Consider the following 21,985-nt stretch of genomic DNA (forward strand, 5'->3'; position numbering starts at 1 on the left):
TTCTTGTCTCCATGATGGCGCTCTTGAAGAGAAAGCATCATAGTCAGATTTGCCTGGGTGAGAATGCCCAGAACCATGAGTTAGGTGGTAGAAAACACATTATATTCCAGTACTGAGCAGGGCAGGGAGAGTCTGACCCATGGTTATATTTATTCCAGAGTCTTATAGAGATGGAGGTACTCCAGAATCATCTTGGCATACTTTGGGTTCATATGTTTTCTTAAATCTCACCTGACAGCTGTCTGCAAAGAAATGGGACAGGTAACACCAGTCAGAGCTGTTGCTCCTGGCATCCACCATTCAGCCTGTCAGCATTTTTCTGTGGGCACAGTTTACTCAATTTTTAATTAAATAAATGGAAAATTTTTAACCTGAGCAGTGAGGGGTTATAAATAAATCACTACATCTCACTCCATCTGATGAGGAAAAAAATATGAGGAAAAAGATCGGACAGATAGTAAGTTTATATTTCAAGCCATAAAACAATAAAGTACATCCAAACTCCATAAACAGCAGATAAGGAGCTGTTTGGGAGGAGAGGGATGCCCTGATGAGCAGAGGCAAAGCAATGTACTCTCCAGGGAAAGCAGAGGGTGTCAGGCTACACCACATTGAGCTCCTGGGGACTGCAGCTTCAGTACCAGGTGAGACTAAACGTCATCTAAGGATGCAAACTGCAGCATAGCTTTGCTAACCACTTAAAAATCAAACTCACAGGCAATCTCTATCCAGTTACGGGTTTTTGTCTTGCTTAGAAGCACTCAAGGCAACAGCTGTTTTTTTTTTTCATTTTCTCCAACAAAAGGTGAATGGAAGGCCTGGCGAATTACAAGCATAATGACCTCCCCTGAATGTTTCTGCCACAACTACTGCCTGAGTGGCTGTCTCTTGGCTAAGGTGCCACAGTACTACAAACATGACATTGCAGTAACCCTCAGGACTTGAGCTCCCGGCCTGCTGTGGTCTCGGAAGGTCATCCAAACACAGCCGGAGCCAGTGACCTCGATGCTTTGTGGCACTGGGATGGCCATGCTCTGCTCCTGTGGTTGCTGGCATTGTGCCTGTGCCTTGATCTCTCTCAGGACAAATGTGGGAGCCTGGCAATTTGGTAAATGCTTGCTACTCCATTTGTTGGCACAAGGAGAACCCACAAACAGCAAGGCACAAAGGTCACACAGTGCAACCTTTCCGCTCCACAGTGTTTGCAAATGGATGCAATTTGATTTTTTTATTTATTTTATAATTGGTTGCAAATGTTAGAAAGAGGTTGTTTACACCATATGGTAAAGCTGCTATTACCTTGTATAGTTTTGGCTCAAAGAGGCATGCATTTTTTAAAATAGTCCTTACAGTAAACAAATGATTTTCAGCTTTGCGCTATCTCTCTTGGTCTTACTCATCCCTGAGACAACAATTTACATCATGGCTGTGGGCTTGTTTTAAGGAAGTGGGCTCATTATGACAGAGTGAGAAAATAAAGCATCAGCTCTCATTTGGAGAGACTCCATCTTAATTTCTGTTAGCACTACGTTATGCTATCACAATCAATCTTTCCACAAAACCAATGATAAGAACAAGGGAAAGGTGGGGATTGGAAAGAAGTCCTCAGTTTCTGCATGGAAAATACAGCCTGATTTCATTCTGATGATACACAGAAATGCCCAGCTGCCAAGGAGAGCACTTAGTAATAATATTTCCTGATGCTCTGTCAGGACATTTTGCAGTGCCAGATTGTCTCTGCTCATCTCATTTGGGACAATTTCTTTTGAATTTCTGTCCCTGGGAAAATGCAGTGTTTATTTCTTATCCCGAATGGTCATACAAGGAAAGGGAGGAAGAAGGCAATAATGATATCACATGTCCAGAAGTGAAAGGAAAGGCTACATGAGAAGTTAAAAGCATAGTTCAGCAAAATTAAAAAATAAAGAAAGGAGTGGGCAGGAGATTGGGGATTGTGTTGTGTGCACACTAAAGGGAACTTAAGATCAAGAGGATAAAGGCTAAGAAGCCAAGTGAATTGATGTACAGCCTTGCTGATACTAAACAAGTTCCTCTATATAGAATCATGGAGCCGTAGAATCATACAATGACTTGAGTTGAAAGGGATCTCAAAGACCATCTACATCTTTTGGCACATCTTCTATTTCAGTCATATAATGATATTTACACTTCTCTGTGCTCAGTAAACTCTCTGGTACTGTATAAAATTATACACTTTTTTCAGAATACTTAACACTAATAAGAAACTTCATCTCCAATTAGATTATTTTATAACCTTATTTTCCTGTGTTCTCCTTCTGAGATATGTGATAGAAAATACTAGAAGGAAGAGCAGGATAAATGGGTTATAGCAGTCTGTTACAAGCCTACGTTAACTTTCTTTCAGAAAATTAAACAATATAGTTAAAGTGTTTATATTAGATATAAATCACTTTAATCAGTAATATACATGTTCAGACTCTCATTGTGAATGGTCAAATGGAATTTTAGAAGTAGAGATAAGCAGAAAAAATAGCTTGGTACAGCATTCTTTCACAGTTTTCTGTCTAAAATACAGCTCTGTTTTAAGACTCATGATAAATGCTAATAAATACTGCAAGTTAAATCTTAATCTCTCCATGCTAAAAATCACCATTAAAACATTTCAAATAAATAGTGATTTCATGATGGCTTTCTGGACTCTACAACCCAAGCAATTAGAAAGTTGGTATGCAAGTTATGTGAGCTGATTTGGAAATAAATTTACAAACAAACATAGCTACAAGTTGGTGTAATTTTTACTGCTGCTTGCAGAGCTACAGAGGATAGCACTGTGGAATATCTCTGTTCCACTGTTCTAGCCCTGGCTGATGACCCGGAGACTGGTACTGCATTTATCAAGGTAACATACAAAACGAACATGGCTTTTTTACTTTCTCAGGATGCACCAAAGAACACTGAAGTACTGATGAACTCCTGCCTCCATGTTTACTGACTAAATGTTGCTGCATTTGGACTCGAAGCAATGAATTAGAGTAAACAAAATATTTAGGTGATTCAAATCTGTTAAAGTAGGACTGTGTGCTCTAAACGTAACATTTTGAACATTTATATCTGAGCATGTTAGAGTTATTAAAAATGACCGTGTAACTTTGACTTAAAACTTCTACACTATATTCACCCATTGATTAGTTGAAGAACATCCATGTTGATATAATTTAACAAAATGCTTCATCTTCACTTCATAATTTTTTTCTGATGCATCTGTATCCATGCTCTTCAACTACTGGTAAAAATGAAACCTAGAGGCAATTGAAAAAGAAAATGCAGTTTAAAAAAAAAAAAAAAGAAATAACCATAGTAATTGAAAGATTTTATTATTAGTCTTTTGGAAGAAAAAAACCACACCACATATTGCAGTTAATATCTTCTGCTCAAAATAACGGAAATTCTGCTTTAGTGATGATGTTGAACTTGCTGGTTTGCCACTTCTTCCTTCCCATTGCTAGAAAACATAAATTACTTTGTGCCTAAATATTTTGCAGTTCTGAAAGAGGAACCCAGTGTTTTGAATCAAGCTGATTAACCAGCCTGGGTATGCTCTTTGCAGAAGCTGATGAGCCATCTCCCCCTCCCCTTTTCCACTTACATCTTCTTACATCTCTTGGAAGTTTATTGCCTGCGACATTCTCCCTGCCCTACTTAAAAAGTGAATCTCAGATCTAGCTTGTGTCCAAGGTCCCCAAAGCCTTGCCTATCTGCTTTCTGGTGAGATGTACTCTAAGTTCAAATGGAAGATGGTGTAATTCGATGCTCAAGCATGCTGAGATTTGAAACTCTTGTACGGTTCAGCTCAAGGGGCATGAAAAAGCAAATCAGTGCAAGAATAAGGTTGCAGTGGTAACTATAAGAACAAAAAATGGAAAATGTCCAATTAAAGAAAGGAGAAAGAAGAGCATGTCAGTACTAGTAGGCACATTTCTAACATCAGAGATTAGAAATGTTTATTTCCTGAGGCATGCATGCTAGAAGGAACTTTCTTGGTAATGCATTTGCGGGTGGATAAGTGCTGGAAAATACCTTCTTCTGGTGCAACAAAATCCTCTAAAGTAATGCACTGATACAGAACACAGGTCAATTCATTGAGAAGAGTTAATGAAAAACAAGCCTAATTTACTTGTGGAAATAAAAGTCATAGGTCTTCCCCCTGCCCCTGTTCCCGGCTGGCATTGCCAAGTCCTTGCACTATTCAGTTTCATCCTTCAGTATTGGGTGTAAATTCCAGAATGAAAAGTGTGCCTTTGTTCCCCAAAATATCAAAGAAACTCTGATGTTCTTTTCCTATTCCAATCATTATAACAATAATTAAGTCAGTGCAATACACTTACACCGGGCTTTCAAGTCCTTTGAGTTTGACATGCATCGCTATTATGATTGTTACTTCTACTATTTTTAGGCCTACTATGTTAAGACTACAGCAAGCCTATGGAAATAACAGGCATTAGGTAGATGGACACTAACTGCTGAAAGATCCCTCCTGGGAATTTTCTGCAAAGTCCAAGTGAGAAAAATTATCCAAGGAAGGACAAAATGAGAGCCTTCAGCTCATTCTTCTCATCAGGAAGATGGCAGATCAGCTTCACCTGGTTTGTGGTATCCCATAGACCTGTTGGCTTAATAAGGATAGAATCAGGCACGCAGGAATCATCTAGTATTTCTGGGGACCTGCAATATTGCATGGTTGGGACTAAGTTCTACCAAAAGATCTGGCAATTGTAACTTTCTTTTAAATATATTTAGCTGCTGTTGTAATTGAAAAGAAAATGCTGTAAACAAGATTACCAAAATATATTCTCATTTTCAGGTGTTTTATAAAAGCAAGAACAGATTTCCTCAGGCTTATGTCAACTGGATTTTAATTTAATTTTTAATTTATTTTAATTTAATGATTTTTATTCATTTTAATTTAATGATTTTATTTTTTATTTGAGTATTTTTTATTGGCATGAACAAAATTGTGGATCTGGAGCATTTAAAGTCCTCTGGAATGTGTTAAGTTTGAAACTAGATGCTGATGATTATTCCTGCCTCTACAAAGAAATCCTCACAGCCAAAATAACTATCATAACAGTAACAATAACTACAGTATTATGTGTCTATCCCATTCTTTTGCATTTATCTTATTTTACAAATGAGCAAATCATGGCCCATGGCTAAAAGTTGCCAGTAGCAGCAAAAAAGTTCTACGGAGATCAGAAATTGTTATTTTAAGTTGTAGCTTGAAGCATAACTCTTCCCTTTAAACAAACAAACATGCAATCAACTTGTGAAAAACAAGAGATTACAGTGTTCCCTAAATAATAAATACATGCCCCCCTAATTCCTAGTTATGTGTGATTACACTATATATATCAAACTAGTGAGATTAGTACATTGAGATATCTTGGCCCATGCCATAATTTACTTCCCAAATATCTGGTGCTGCAAATTCTCTTTTAACATCACTGACCAACCTATCTGTTTAATTCCTGAGGGATAACAAAACAATAGAATCGTAGAATCATTAAGGTTGGAAAAGACCTCCAAGACCATCCAGTCCAACTGTCCACCTATCACCAATATTTCCCACTAAACCATGACCCTCAGTACAATATCTAAATATTTCTTAAACACCTCCAGAGATGGTGACTTCACCACCTGCCTGGGCAGCCCGTTCCTGTACTTGAATACTCTTTCAGAGAAGTTTATCCTAATGTCCAACCTGAATCTCCCTTGGTGCAACTTGAGGCTATTTCCTCTAGTCTAGTTACATGGGAGAGGAGGCTAACCCCCATTTTGTCACAATGTCTTTTCAGGTAGTTATAGAGAACTACAAGATCTCCTCTGAGCCTGCTCTACTCCAGACTAAATAATCCCAGTTGCATCAGCCAATACTCATAAGGCCTGTGCTGAAGACCTTTCATTGCCCTTTGAATGAAAGCATTGAAATAGTATTCAAATATACTTTCAGAAAATCAGGGCTTTGAGATTAAGCAAATGTCCATGTGTGACAAAAAGCAAGAGAAATTAAAGGTTTGCCTAGAAGTTTCTCACTGGAAGACCCGAGTAAAGAATCTTAAAAGCTTACTAGATATTTAATAAAGGCCTGAGGAATCCATTCCTGTTTTTTTAAATAAACCTCAATGCTTGTTGTTACAGGAGCTCTTGTGTGTGATCATTGCCATAGATGTTTAGAAATTCCAGCAGAGCTGATGAACTAAGGAAAGTTAATTTGCTCTTTATGTTCATCATTAAGTACTACTGTACTAATTTGAAGTACCTCGTAGTCTGTGATACAATGCATAGTTTGACCAAGTACTTTTTCACTTTCCCATGTGCGTCAGACAGTTCTAACCAGAACTTCAAAACATTGTTTCCATACTCCACTTTATTTTATACTGGTTTGACATGTATCCATTGACTGAATGTAAGAGAACAGTGGTGCCTGCCAAGCATAACCTTCCTGGCTAGAGATGAAAAGAACACTCAGTTATCATTGCTTGTTAACTCATAAATCAGTTGGCATGAGTCTGGAAAACTGATGGCCAATTAAATGTCTCAAATTTGCAAATGCTTTTCTTCGTATGGTATAAATGATCTGAGTATGTTAAAGTAATACTGATTTAGAGAATCAAAGTAATTTACCATTAATACTTAAAAAATCACCCTTAAAGGACATGCCAACCCACAAAACTATAATATGACTGGAAGCTCTGTCTGGACAAACTGCAGAACACCTCCCACACCACTCCCCAAAAGAAAACAGCAACAAAACATGGTATATTACTGTGAGCACTGAAGTAGTAGTGTAAGGCTTAGGTAGTTGTATAGTCATCATTTTAATCCATCACATCCACTTATAATATAACTGAGCAACTACACAGGTTGATAAATAGATGACATTTCAGAAGAGCATTGCCAGGCCAGTTAATTTCACACAGAGTTTTATGTTCTCATAATTAGTTGTCTTCACACCTGCCTTCAGTCTTACACATTTGAAATGCAATTATTTTTATTTTTTCCCTTCAAGATCTTTCTAGATCTTACTAAGAGAATTTGTATCTCAGTATTACCCAATCCTCTTATAACCTTGCCTAAGTGTTTTCCTGTCCAGTCATTTGACGTAGTGCAGACACATAGCAGCACTAAACAAAATGCATTAAAGTCTTAAGTGTCTCAGAAAGGAGACAAATGTTCTTCACTTTTTGGCTGTGGCTAGCCGCTGTGTTGTAAGCAGCTGCAGGATTTAGGACATTAAGTGCCTGGTGAATGATAGCAGGTGCCATTTTTTTAATTATCAGATGACACCAAACAGATGTATTTTGCATAGGAAAACTGAACTGTCTCAAAATTTGCACAGAGTTTGCATGTTCAGCCTTTCATTTGACAGACTCATATCCTTACTCCCTGCAAAATAACTAGTATTCAGAGAAGGGCTACAGCTGCTGGGCAAGAATGTTCACAGCCAGAGGTGTCTGTAGCTTTGGTACATGTTTCTTTGTACATGTGCAAAATGAGATCCCTTATATCTTTATACAAGAAAATATTGTGCTCAATCCTGTGAAGACATTCTTCAAACTATTTCATCCACCATAAGCAGGAGCTTTCCCAGTTCAACTTCCTTCACTTCCCTCTGCTTTTATCAAACCATGTTAAAAAGTCCAGAAAAGTCAAAATTTGTCTTTTGATAATACATTAGCTTTTCATATGGATTGATTTCTTTGTATCTTCAATACCCAAGCATCTCCTGTCAAACAGTCCCTTAGAAAATATACTCTCAGAGTACTGTTGCAGTGAAAGGATTCCTGTGATTCCTCCTTCACAGGCCGCATGGGGAAACTAAATCCCAGATCTCCACAAGAGTATGGAGATACTCTTCAACTTTATTGATTTTCTTCGAGTCACATAGGAGCTTGCTGCTAAAATAGAGACTCCAGAATCTGGGCTAGGATCTTAACTGCTGTCATCTTGCAGTTAATCTAATTACCCTTCCTATTTATACAATATTTTCAGTTGATTGTATACAGGGGAACATTACAATGCAATTTCAGGAGCACAGCAGCCAATTATCAGGACATATCTACATTCTGCAGAGCAGTCAAACTATTAAAACGAGGTTTTGAAACCAAAGACTGTCCAAGAAAAGGCTGTGCTGTAATTTCCATGCACTGTCAGAACAGATTGATCAAGAACAAAAGTTCAGGATCCTGGCCCACTGTGAGAGACAAGGGAATAAACCATCGTCCCTCATCACTAATCATCCACCCCTCATCAGGCAGGTAGCAATGTGAGCAGGATACCAAGGGGCAATCTGTAAAAAGATTATTTACTATTAATAAAATTCTGTAGCATCTAAGGTGAGCAAGTGCTCCTCAGACAAAGACTCTGGAGACAAGCCCCCTGCTCCCACTTGGGATTCATTAAGCAAATGAATAATCCAGTGGAAACAGCTGCTTATATAAAACCTAAACAGTCTTCTTGCCCTGAGACAAATTTTGTAATCCAGACAGATATTTTCCAGGGCTATATGTGATTTATTGCAGCATGCTGGCACTAACCAATGAGTTTGGATGCAGTGTATATCTGATCCAAATTCTTCCCATAGAACTGATTTTTGATCTGTCCTATCTATCTTCATGTTCAGAGGTCCCCGAGGGAATGACTCTACTTGCAAAAATATATATATATATATATATATGGAAATTAAACTCTTCCTCTTGCAAATCATTTTGCAGGTAGAGAGCCTCACACTAATTCATAGATCTCTAGTGTCAGACCTGCTTTATGTGCTGCTTAAGTATAGCTCTTTATTAATTATCAGTGTGCTCAATAAAAGGTAAAATTTTTCAGCTGACAGCACTGATTTGATGACATTGTGGGAATACTTACAAAATTAAAATTGTCCTAGTGCTGGTGAAGAAAAAAATACATATAAACAGGCTATGGTGTAGACAATGTGCTTGTGGGAGAGTTTTCCCTCAAGATTTCTCAATAAGATAACCCTATAGCACTGCAAGCAGTTGTTCCTACTCTCTTTGGGCTAAATGAAATATAAATATAATTATGAAGTGAAGGCTGCAAGGTAGAACTTTGATATTTTTACTGGGATCAATACTTGATGGCCCAGGAAAGCCTTAATAACATACAAAGCCATGCAGTTTTGCCCCTCTGAGACTAAAATAGTTCAGATACAGCCATGATGAGGTTGTTATCTGTTGAACTCCAATAAGATGAAATTTCCATGTGCTCCAGTCAATTTAAATGACTCTTCTGTATAAAACATGTAGCTGTAAAACTATTTTCAGTATCCGTCCAGAAAGGTAACAAAGTGAAAGAGAAGCTCAAAGATCTCACTGGAGGTCTTCTCTGGGTCAAGATAGCTGGGGCCTCAAAGAAGGCTGACAGTGGAAGAGGTAAATTTGGGCTGGGAGGACGATCAGCAGTGAGGGTGCAGGAACATCCAAGACAAAGAAATGGCAGGAACTATGACAAAGAAAGAATCTCTTACAAGCTGCTTATTTTGCACTTTTAATGGGAATTTGAAATCATGCAGCAATTGCACTTTGGCATTGAAGCTTATTCTTTGGCATTAAAACTTTCTCCACTACAGGCTGTTTGCTAGCAGTATCTACAGCTGCTTACATTTACCCAGATGACACGTAATCAGAAATGAACATTTCCAACTACTATACTAAATTCTCCTTCAGAACTACAATGTACATCCTTGCCTTTGCTGTTTGAGCACAAACTAGCACAGGCAACCCATGGAACAAGGGATTTATTCTGTAGCTGTTAGAACTTGCCTCTCACATGAGGGAGATAATCTCCCAAGATTTACTCCTGTGATGGGATATTCCAATCATTCCTGGATTTTAGGATTAGATGTATTTAAGGTACAACTTCTGTAGCTGTTTTTATATGCCAGGAGTGAGATCTCTCAGAATTAACTGCTTGGGGGGCCAGTTCTGAAAGACTTTGAACGCAGTCAATGTTTCTCATGTTGTTGTGCAACATAAAGAAATTGGACAGCCTATTTTCTGTTTGGAAGCATCCCTAGAAAACTGTTCAGTGGGGGTATCAACTTGGATTTTTTCAAGGTGTTTAAAGGCCTTATCCATATGGAAAATCTAGCAATGGCATACTGTATGGATATCCTTTTTAATTTCTTTGTCCCTTTCAAGCACAAAGGCTTCTTTATCTGAGTTTGATGTGTACATCAGCTTCCTGTCAACTCATGGGAGGTTGGCTGAAGAAGCAGGATGAAGCACTTTCCTTTTGCCTTCGAGAACTTTGTGTTCACATCCTGGGTATTGTCTGAAATGACAGAAAGCCTAACTGATTTTCTATGGGTACGTATGTTCTATGCACCAAATCAGTGAAAAAAATATGAACACCATAACACTTTTGATTGAGTGAACTTCTGATTGAGTGAACAGCCTGCATCAACTTGCAAAATAACAGGCAGTAACTGAGCCCAGGTGACCCATCTACAAATCTGATTGAAACTGGCCACAGACTTCTAATTAGGTATTTCACAGTAAAATATGGAAAACTGAGCATCTTGATCTTCACCTCAACAGATTTTACATCCAAAGCTTTTAACTGTCCTCTGCAAAATTAATATATACCCTAAGTTAAGTTGAAGGGCATAGCAAGGCAGAACAAAGCAGAGAAAGGTTCCAAAACTCTCGGAAAGTATATTTAAAACTGAAATTCTTTCAATTTCTGCTGCTGTTGTTTTTCTTTTTACTTTTTTTTTTTTTTTTTTTTTTTTTACAAATATGCATGTTATAAAGTGTCAGCTGATAAAAAGAGATCTAGTTCATTGCCTTCAAACAAAGAACCTGTATTTAGACTGACAGACTTGGCCATTGGGCTTCTCTCCTGCACCTATTTACATGGAGTGACACCATGGGTACAGGGGGAGGTTTGATTTTATTGGCATGATTCATGACACTACAGTGATATGTTCTCCTTGGATGCTAGGAACTCATGATGGTATAATTTTTCTTGGTTTTAAGTGTCATTTTTTTTGTTTTTCCTTCTCCCTGACTGCTTTTGGTGTAAGCATTAGACAAGGAACACCTTCCTCTGAAGTACTCTGAGCTCTCATAAAATCATATTCTAATTGTTGAGGCTGTTGCACAGCCCAACCCTGTTTATAATAACCTCAGGGACAAATTCTGTGACAAAAATAGTTTATTAGGGAAACTGAAAGTGCTTCAGCTATTCTACAACTTGCATGACATCAGTGTAAATGTTCTAGCAGGATGAACAGCAAGGGAGGACCTGCTACTAAGAATGGGCTTGAGCAGGTCATATACATGCTGAATCACATACAGTGCATTCATCCAGAGCAGTCCTCCAGTTTTGCACAACCACAGATAGAACGCGTCCTTCTGCTGCCATTTTCAGAAACCACCTTTGTTTCAAAAAAATTATTTGCTGTCTGAAAAATGAGAGTGCTACAAACCCTGGCTCTGATGAAAAGCAGAGCTACCCTTTAGGTTAGGAGAAGCATAGTTGCTTCTCATACTTCAGGTTTCTTAGTCTCTCTCTAATTTTGCCAGGGTCGATATTGCTTTGCAGTGTTTTGGCAATGGTGAAATGGCACCTGCTAACAAAAATATTCATTCATATTTTATTCATGAATATTATGGCCAAACTTTTGTCTTTAGCCAGGGCAAAGAAATGGATGAAACTATACAGGCTTCAGTTTCCAAGCACTTTATTTCCCACACTTGGAATCACCTGTACTTCACCTCTCTGAAATCATTCATACCCTCTGTTTCTGGCAGATGCAGCAGTGCTGGATCACTGCAACAAAGCATCAGCAATAAATCAGAAATAACCTCAGAAAACTGGACCGCACTTTCTTCTTTCTTGATATCCTCTAGTTTCGTATCCGGATCCTGTTGAAATGAATAAAAACAAAGCCGGAAATGTTGTCAAAAATATGCTTTGCACATTGGATCAACTTTTCTGCCCCGCTAACTTTTGCCTCTTTGTGTATGTCACATGCAGTGAAATTAAGAGACCCAGGTTGGACACTGAGGCTTCAAAGATATGTGTGCTTTGTGTGCAAGTGTTGTTTATCTAACAATGGGGCTACTCAAGGGAAACAGCAGCCACAGCTCTCTCCCTAGCCTTTGGAGAACAAAGCAGCAAGCTCCTCAGGAGTAAACTTTGTTGTTTTGCTGTTATATAACAAGCTGTCATCCAGCCATAGGTGCCAGTGGCCACAGCTCCCCTTACTGGAGCAAGTAGTTCTACACCAGAGCCTGGGTTTAATTTGATGTGTCAAGCATCTTTCAAGCATTCTTGCAGTGTTTGTAGTTAACACTCAGAAAAGAATATTCATCATATTTCACCAGGACCCCGGGAGGGACAGAGAACTTCTCCAACAGCAGTTCTCACTTGTTCTGACAAAAACCATAAATTTGAGGCAGCATGTAAACTACCAAGAAAATACTCCATTAGAAAGTAGTGTGCTCTAATACTGATCTTCCCTGAATATGAGATGGAATTATAAGCCATACAACCATGCCAGTTAACTGGTAACATCGTCTCTACTCCTATTCTATATCCTTGGTACTCAACTCCTAGAAGAGCAAAAAATATTTGCAGCTAAACAGTTTGTGACTGAATTAGGCCTGATGTGAGTTAAGCTTACAGTAATTACAATGGTTTTCTACTCTGTTCTCCAAGTGGCTATTTAACTCCCATCAGGTCTCTTGGGAATAATATGACACAGCATCCCATGCAGTAAATGCATGTAAATTGAATTCCATCTACCAGAGATGAAATAGTACAAATATTAATGTGCTCAATGATCTCAGCATAGGAAGAACTACTGTTCAGGAGCATATTCTTCAAGGAAGGAAACAGAGTGAAAAGAATAAAACTGGAACCATAATCAACAATAGCTGCTGACACTTAAACCAAACACTTCAGAGACCTGTCAGTGTTTTCTGCTGCTGTAGCTACTGCACTGGCATCCTAGTAATGAGTAATTCTGATACATTGCTGGTTAAATCCAACAAAGATGACATACATAATAATAATGATGGGCAGATGGAAAAAAAAATGATTTTAAAGTAGTTTGTTTGTTCCTGTTTCTCACAATACCTGTGTGCATTTTGTTTCACAGATTCAGCCTCCCAGTTCCAGCCTATCTTTTCAGAAAGAAAATTGCCACACCAGGCAACAATAGACTGTGTATAATTGAAACAGCTTCTATTTTCCATGAACCTATTGACTCACTCATTTTTCAAGACCCCTTTCCAAACACATTTTTTACAACGAATCCTCCATCACTAACATTCATGCACAAACTGCTGGAAAGAAAGAAAACCAAGCTACTTGTTTGTACAGGAATGAGAATGGTGCTGTGGTTAAGATGATTTGCCCGTGACTCAAAACAGAAGGATTCCAAGATATGACTTCTGTATATGTTTGTACTGATTGTTTACCTCACCTTTTGTTTACATTGTCATTATCCTAAAGAATGCATTATGATAACAGTACTTCCAAAACTCCCCAGGATAATGCATGTATTTTCCTAATTTTCAGGGGAAAAAGCGCGTTCACTAGTTGTAGTTACACACATGAGTAATTACATTACCATAAAGAGTGCTATAATGTAATTACCCATCTATGCCAACCTTCTTAAACAAACTTTCTCTAAATTCTGCATCTATGCTAAGAGCATTGGGCAAGCAAACACCAGGTGAGTAAAGAGACCAAACCTTGTTATGGTAACTAGATAGGCACCACCCAATGAAGATTGCCCAAGGCAATGGGCAGCTGGATTAAAAACAAAGAAATTCCTCTTTCACAAATGAGCTCTTCCCCAGCAGCATAAAAACGTGTCCATACTAGCTCTCCATTGTTCAAAAACAAAAAATTATGAAAGCAGCCTTCCAGTCATTTCTACCCAGCAACAGGCTCCCTTACAAGCATTAAGTGCTCCATCACGAGTATGTATGCCAGTCTGCCCTGCGGGGCTCCCCTACTTTCCTTCAGAATAATAATGCAAAAGGCCTCAGTGAGCATGTAGTAGTGTATGCTTCATACATCATTAAATTGCCTTCTAGCAGCACCATCTTGTTAGCAGAGCACTGTCTAATCAGTTACTTAATAAGATATGTCCTTCCCAGTACCAGGTGGAAAACATGCAGACCCTCCAATGGGCAAGCCCTTGGAAATCTTTCCAGCAAACATTTTTTGTCCAACCTGATAAGCCTCCACAAAATAGTGCCTCTGTGACAAAATGGTGTTTGCTGCCATTACAAAAGGGGAAGGGAAAGACATTTGAGATCTTTACCTGCAGTTCTCACCTATTTCCCTTCAAACTGTACTGTCCACCCTTCTGCTTCTTTCAATCTCATGGACATGAGCATCCCTATGATTGTGAGCACTTGACCTGACTTCACATCAGCTAAGCAAAACAATTTTCAGAGAGCTGCTCTGTGTACTTATCATAGCACCAATCTCACTGACCATATTTTTAATCACTCTGATGTTTGCATCCACATGGTGCACACCTCTGGGACCAGGAACCTTAACACACTGTCAATCTGTACAGAACTGTGCACTGTCTCTATCCATATATAACACAAGTAATTATTCTTAGTAAATAATACATACTAGCTCATTTAAAATGAATCGTTCTCCAGTTGTATTGCAGAATGAACAAAATAGAGAAAGCTACAAGGCTTTCTCTTTACTTTATCACTTTAAAATACTTCTTATATAATTATTATGAAATTGCATTAAGCTATGACTCATTCCTGCAAATGCAGGGTTCATTGAGGGTAATTAATATAAGTCACTATCTCTACAAGGCAGTGACTCATAGGCTGCTGCCCATATCAGAGTCAGTGAAGTCAGAAGATCCTTTCTTCCCACTGAAAAAGCAATAACGGTTTTATTAAAGCAATGAGTAGACCTCAGTTTGTCCTTGACGTAACTTCATCTAGCCAGCAGGTTTGGTTTTTGAAGTCCCTATCGAGAAAATTAAATCAACTACATATTACCAGAAGCGTCTTACTTGAACTCTAGCTAAAATGAAGGGGGTCTGCACAATTGCGATATGTCCAGATGTATTTCATAGAAATATAGAATCATAGAATGGCCATAAATAATTCAAACCCTTGGAAAATATTACCTAAAAAGGTGTTGTCTTTGTGTGATTACATAGCAGCCATCTAATCAAAAGTTGCTGACAGCAAGGTGCCATACATAGGAAGATTATATGGGTTATTTCATGATAAAAGTATAGTTACAGCTGAGATCAACAGAGAGCACCCAATTGCCAGGAAGAGAAATGGAATAGTATCATGCCTCTCTGATACTGTGCGAGGAATTACAGCAAGACAGCCTTCGCACATACACATATCAGCACAATAATACCCGACAGAAACACTGGAATTAATTCACTCAACTGCTTTTTAAAGCATTTGGTCAGGCTGGGTCAGAATGATTTGTATTGTCTGCAAATCTAATAATCAAAATGCAAAACTACTGAAGAAAATGAATACAAAAGAAGAATTTAACTGTATTTCTCTCCCAAACTACAGCAGTAATGACAGCTCATAAGCAGATCTTTGTTTATCACTGTTTTTTGTGCTCTACAGTTCATGCTCTGTATTTTCCAGCAAGCTCTCTTTTGCTATATGCATTTTATTTTTTTCTGTTCTTTTCATATACTTTTCTGCTCATTTGATGTGGGAAAAGCCAGAGATCAAATACATTTCTGGCTGAAATTCTTAGCAGTATCTCACATCAGAAGATTGCTGTCCACATGATGAGAGTTAACTTAGGGAAAAGAGTATTCTTTCAGTGTATAAATTAATCCAAAATCTAGCAATGTAGAGAAACGTATTTCTTGGGAATATAAGATTAAGCAAATAGCGTATCAAAATAACGCATTATCATTATAAATCCCTTCTCAATAACATGGATCATAAGTGTCGGAATCTGTGACAGTTCAGTTCAGTATTAATTAACCAGCTTCTTTTTCTTAAAACTTAGCACGAAAGTTTGCAAAAGCCTATGCAATATTAATGATGTAACACGTGCAGAGTTTAAGCTGTTCTATGAGTCTAATCAAAATGAATTTGTTAATGAAGCTACAGAAATACAGAAAGAGGTGCAGACTTCATGATGTCCAACCAAGTTAATTTAGAGCAGGGATTTAAGCAGTTACTTTCCCCCTAAGGCTTCCCAGAAATTTCCCAACTATCAAGAAGTTGCTTCATCTATTTCTCTGCACCAAGGGGGACATTAACATGTAATCTTGACAAGCTCCATTTGCATATGAATCATAATATTTTATATAGGTTCCAGGGCCAAAAGGGAGGGTGGAATATATTTAGCAAATGTTTTTGTTTGTCTGCTTTATTTTTAAGATGTTTAATAGCCAGTCAATTTATTTTCCTTGCTGAGAAGTGAGATGGTGACTGATATAAGCAATCTGCTTTGGAACTGGTACCCAGATTTGCAGATATGCATGGTATATTATGTGCTATGGACCCACTTGTGTGAAGAAAATGGAAACATTTTTATAATATTCAGTTACTTTTTCCTTCTCACTCTTTCTAACATCAGAAGTTTCAGATCAGGTAGGAAGAAGTGGGAGTCTTTTATAGCTAATCTTCGCATCAGTCTGCTCTTCATGTCTCATTAATATAGTTCCTGATTCTTATGGTTCAGGACTTCATATGGTAGAACCAATTAGCTCTCACCATTTGTTACATGTTGCATCTAACTGTCAGGTGGAAACTTTGAACATTATCTTCCTGATATCACTTGTAATTGTGACTATCTTGTATTAAATGAGCTTTTCATTTCAAAACAGTGAGTCATGGACACATAGAGGCACTCTAAAAACCAGCATCACAAATAACCAGTGAGTAAATCTTGACTGTTTCAGCAGAGGTGGTCATTTTGCGATACAGAAGTCTGGATAATGACAGAATCCTGCTCTGCCAACTGTAATGATGTTTTTTTATTAGTGTTCTGGCTTCTCTCTCCAACATTTCCTTCATATAAAATTATTTCCTTCCTTTTTTTTTCATCAGAAATCTTTTACATGCTTAACTGGACAGAGCAAAGAAGTTCACTAAAACATTTTCTGTTCTGTCCCATTTTTGTAGGCACATGTTCAATGTGAAAAAATAATCCAATGTTTTTCACTAAAACAACTTCTAAATACAAAATAATCCACACCAGGGAATATGTCTCCTCACAAACAGGAAACCTTTGAAATGTACTCTGAATTTCTAAATGAAATAGTCTGAATCCTAAATTCTAAGCTTTCGTGAAGCATGCTAGACTTCCCTCCTCTCATGGGATCAAAGAGTACCCCAAGTTGGAAGGAACCCATGAGGATCATCAAGGCCAGCTCCTGGTTCCATACACGAATATCCAAAATTCAAACCCTATGTCTGAGAGAGCTTTCCAAATGCTTCTGGATCTTTGACAGCTTAGGAAGCCTGTGCCATGCCCACATTCCTCTGGTAAAGAACCTTTTCTTGACACCACCTTGACCCTCTCATAATACAACTCCATGCTGTTCCTTTGTGTCCCATTGCTGTCACCAGAGAGCAGAGCTCAGCACTGCCCCTCTGTGCCCCGTGAGGAGATGTAGGCTGCCATGAGGCCTCCCTCATGACCATTCTAACATTCTCTTTTCCTAGTGTCACCTGTGGAACTTTATAAGTACGGAAAAGGAACCACCAAAGCCATTATTGCCTGACCAGGAACAAAGGAGAATAAATTATATATGATCATGCACTAACAAACTCTAGAGATTGTTTCTGTTGTAACCATTATCCCACTTTTGCCTCTCCTACATTCCTATTTATGCTTCTGATTAGTCTAAGGTTAGAGAGTGTCTCTGCAATATCTACAGCAGTAATAGATAGCACTACAACAACCTTGACTGCAAAGCTATTGCTTGTATTGCTCATCCAGAAGACCTGGCAGCAAATGAAGCTGTATTCATCATATGTACAAAATCAGTTAGGATAGACATACACAAAAAGTAAATTATTTTTATTGATACATCATCTTTATTAAAGAAAACTGGACATTCAACTACTTGAATTGTATCAGATGACTGCACTTAATGTTCCTTCTCATGTTAGCTAATACCACACTGAACGCTGGGTCAATCTGTGTACGTCAGCTTTCAAGACAAAAGTTCTTTCTTCCAGCAGCAAAAGAAGACCTAAGGCTACATCCTGACAAAATCCCGACAAATGCATTTTATGGAAGAGTATAGTCTTTGAATTGCTTGTTGTAGTACTTCAGGATAAACTGAAGGAAAAAAAATGGGAGTTACTCTGAGTTACATATATCTTATTTAATTCAATTAAAGGAGTTAAAGGAAGACCTGGTTTCCACAGTGAATCTGTATACATTTAGATAACAACGTGATGGCTTTGAATATGAAGTAGGCTTTTTTTCCTCCTAACTTTGATAACAAACCATAGACAATGCCTCAATTTTTACCTTTGTGAATGCTAATTAGATTTGAAGTGTAGTATCACAGGTATTGCTACACCTTAGAGAATCTGGAAGGCTTAGTATTTAGAAATTGTGCTTTACATTGTTTCTATGTTACAGAAAATACTTACATCTGTGTTTCCAAGTGTCTGAGAAGGGAGGCACATGGGTACTAAGACACACAGTTTGGTTTGATCCTAGAAATGTCTGCAGTGCTGTGTGTAATTCTCACTGACACTGAGAAACACATGCCGAGGCCCACATGAGGCTGAGGTTACTTATCACTTTCTCACTCTCTGCATCCAGCTTTTTTCATAATGAGAAACACTCAAGGTGGGCCAACAAGTGTTTTCTACAATAGATGATTGCTTTGGCATCAGGGTATCTGACTAGGTTAATACTCTTCAGATTGGGAAAGAGACAATTCATGACAGCAAATGGTGTATCACTACGATATTACAAGTGTCTTTGAGAGAGTGAAGAGGCAATGGATTTTCACCCTTCTCAAAACAAAGTCTAGGACACATCAAATGAAGATGGTAGGAGCCAGCTTTAAAAAAAAAACGAACAAATAAACTGCAATTTAGATGAGTTCTCCAAGAAAATGGACGAGTACCTGGACAAGAAACATCTTATTCTGCAGGACGTGCCACATAAATTTGTCTCATTTTTACTGCTTCTGAATCATATATTTATGTTCTGTGTTGAAGACAGTGTACAGATGGACCCCTTATTAATTGGTTTAATATATTTGTGCTGTATCATCTTAGGACTGGATTTCCAAGGCACCAAGATAAATGCTCCTTCACCATGTGATTAGCTGTCAAATTTCTCACAAACCATTTGGAAGCTGCAAACAGCTTCAGCCAAAGCTGACAGAGGAAATATTTCTGAAATAGTAATGATGTACAATTTTTTTTGAAAATTGATTTCAGAAAATAGAAACAGACACAAATTTTTGACATTGCCAAGGACAAGACTTCAGCATTTGTCCATCAGACACTAGAGAAAGCACGCATAAGAACCGTAGGAAGAGAGTTCTGATAAATTTTACAGCTCATGGAACTCAGTTCTCACTGCAGAAATTGCATGCTAATATATCTTCTAGGGATATATCTTCTAGGGTAAAGGGAATTGTATTTTAGACATTTGAATTTGACTTTATCAATCTGAGTAGTTCTTAAACTTCATATTTATCTCCTTTGTCTGCCACAGTCTATGACAAAAAGGTTATTTATAAACTCCAGTTACGAATGACTCATAGCTCTAAAATATAATATATAATATGATATTATGGAACTAGTACACAAGGTATTAATGATGCAGCAGCTTCCAGATAATCGCCACGTTTTGAATATGTATAAAAATACTCAGATCTGACCACAGTATCCATTCCCATTTTAATAGTGGTAATGGCACAATGAATTCCTAATAATTCTTATTGCCAGCTGCATGTTGAGCTTCTGAACATGGCACATATGCCTCAGACCACAAATTCTCCTTTTGCAAAGAAAGCAAAAGCCTGTATCTGCTCTAGTGTCCAGGACATTGCTGGTTACACAATACCCACTCTGCTTTCCTTCATATAATTCATACATTTAGTTCAAAAAGCGCTTTGGGACATTTCAAGAATGAAGGGAGCAATTTAAATCTAATTTTTATTCTCCACCATGTCAAGGGGCAAAACTAATAGCTTTATGCAATGTTGCATCACGTTACATAGGTAGATGTGATATTATATAACATTTACTAACTACTGAATGCACAAATATTTTTAACGTACACAAAAAAGGCCCTAAACAGAGTGGTCCTTTCTATGATGTGAATGAGAACAGTAATATAGATACTGTAAGCATGAAAACTGGCTTTCAACTGAATTGATTCAGATAGATTGGTTTAGCCAATGCTCCTGTTGCATTGCACTTTGCTCAAAAGGAACCAGGGAATGTTCCATATCCCATCAAAAGCATCTGGACCTTGCACTGTAAAACAGTGTTCATCTAATCAGCAACCATAATGTTAGTGACCACACACCCTGTGATGACTGCTTTTGAACCTTCTATCAAAAGCAGTCAAAAAAAAGTCAAAAAGTCAAAAAACTTTGTCAAAAGTTGAATCAAAATTGAAATTCCAATTTTCCTTACTCTCCCACAGAAAAGTAAGGGATAATAAAGAAGCACACTCTAATCTCTAAAAATAAAAGATATGATGTATTAATTCAGAAAGAACACTAAAACAGAGAAGAGAGTTGAGAGTTTCTTTTTATCATGTAACATTTTTAATTATTTTAAAAATATTATTTAAATGTTTTAAGGCATACTGAAACTTTAAAAAAAAATTCTCAGTTAACCACTGACTACGGTAGCAGATACAATTTTCTGAGTTAAAGGAAAACCACACTAAACATGTATAACCAGGAGCTGCATTATTGTTAGAAATCCGGTTTGCTTCCATGCATCAGTGATATGGGACATCATAAGTTAGTACTTTACAAGTGGTTAAAAAAAAAACTTTGTTGAAGTTTAATGTCATTGTCTGGTGGCTCCCACAAATCTTAGTTCAGTTAATGGTTTCACTTGTAAACCATTAAAAATCCATTTTCACACTAGTTTATACTGAAACTAGGACAAACCAGTAATGTCATAACAGAATGTACCTGGAAGTGATGGACTTATTCTGATGGATGCTTCAAGGTCTAGATAATTTGAATGTAAGATACCACTGCAAAGATTTGCGGTTGATCAACAGCAGCATTCCCTTTCACATCCAGATCTGGGAATTCACCACCTGAACTCCAGATCCTGGAGCAGAATAAAATTTACTTGCAAAGTCAAATCATGGAAAACAGATTGGAAGGAAGTTGAAGACATTCCCAGTTCTTCCTGCTTCCCTAGTGCCTTACATCTTTCCCCAGGACCTCTTCCTAGGGGCTTTTTAAGGACCTGAAAGCACTTCCAGCAGTTCCCTTGCCAGTCTGCTCCAGTATTTGGCAATCATTTTGAAGTTGAAAAAAAAAAAAAGGAATCTATGAGTCCTCACAGAGAACAGCAGCTGGTTTCATACAGCTTCATGTACCCTTAGCCTGTGTAGACACTCTTGCCAACAAAGTCACAGCATCACAGTCTAAGCCAGAAAATGTTACCTTTTCTTTCCAAAGGAAAGGAAAGTGTTAGATCTTGACATCTTTCTATACAAAACTTGTTTCACTGGCTATTATCTACTGGATTGGATTGGATTATCTATTGGAGGCAATGCAACAATCTATCTACCACAGTAGAAAAGTAATTTCATTAATAGTTATGCCTTACTATGTCTAGGACTAAAGACTCTGTTAATGTTATTCTGAATGGGAGCAATGCTTATGCTCAAGGAGCTTCTTCTCAGTCTTTTTTAGTGGAAAAAAAAAGATGAAAGAAGCTGGAGCTGGTCTGAGCTGAGACCATTCTCTGCAGAA

This window comes from Centrocercus urophasianus, unplaced genomic scaffold (genome assembly GCF_019232065.1).
Source record: "Centrocercus urophasianus isolate 14NV4802_14NV808 unplaced genomic scaffold, USGS_Curo_1.0 seq_10, whole genome shotgun sequence".
NCBI classification, from domain to species: domain Eukaryota; kingdom Metazoa; phylum Chordata; class Aves; order Galliformes; family Phasianidae; genus Centrocercus; species Centrocercus urophasianus.